Source organism: Periplaneta americana, chromosome 5, assembly GCF_040183065.1.
Source record: "Periplaneta americana isolate PAMFEO1 chromosome 5, P.americana_PAMFEO1_priV1, whole genome shotgun sequence".
Taxonomy (NCBI): Eukaryota; Metazoa; Arthropoda; class Insecta; order Blattodea; family Blattidae; genus Periplaneta; species Periplaneta americana.
Genome location: NC_091121.1, coordinates 175,545,915 through 175,546,941, shown reverse-complemented (window position 1 = coordinate 175,546,941; position 1,027 = coordinate 175,545,915).

The window sequence follows — 1,027 nt, the reverse complement described above, 5'->3', positions numbered from 1 at the left end:
CTGTGATAAAGTCCGGCAGTCCCTGACGTCATTAGGTAACGAATTCCAGAGGCGAGGTATTTCTACAGTATAGGAAGATGAATATAAAGACGTTCTATAATTAGGGATAGAAAGAAGTGCTTGATGTCGGTTTCGAAGAGTTGTAAGAAATTGAAAGCGCGATGGCAGATAATTCGGAGTAGAAGTATGCAGGATTCTAAACAGAAGAGACAGTGAATGTATTGTTCTTCGTTCCTTCAGACGCACCCATGAAAGTAACTGGAGGGAAGGTGTTATACGGTCAAATTTACGAGTATTGCAGATGAATCGTATGCACACATTACGAACACGTTATAGTCTCTCAGCTAAGAGTGAACTTACATTAGTTAGCAAGGAATCGCAATAATCAAAATGGGGCATTACAAGCGTCTGAATAAGATTCTTTTTTAGACTGAGTGGTAGAAATTCTTTCATATGGAACAAGGAGTGAAGCTGAGAAAATATTTTTTTGCAAATGTGTGTTACTTGAGTGTTCCAATTTAGATCGCTATCCATAAAAATGCCAAGATTTTTATTTGTTTCACTGCATTTAACAATAATCCCATTCATATTATATGTGGTATAGTACTACTATCAAGAGTGCTTCGTAGACGATTATGGCCCATTACGATTGCTTACGATTTCTCTGGATTTAACCTTAATCCTAATTTGTGTGCCCACAGTGAAATCGAATTCTGTTTGGATCCTGTGTCTCAACTCTACACTCAATTATTATCTTAGCGTATGCTCGATTAAACTAACCTCTAGCGCCTGAAAGTGGAACTAAACGCCGGCACACAGAGAAACAAAACACAGGAAAATTCGCTCAGTGTCCATTCTTTATAATCCCTATTCGCTGGTGAGACCGTAATGGACCACCAGGCTTAATACGTGATAGGAGGAAGAAGAAGAAGAATAAGAATATATGTCCACCACAAACCTTCTTGCTAAGGAATTAATTCCACAACAAAGCTTATCGCCAAGGAAGTAATTCATCGTGGCGGCTATA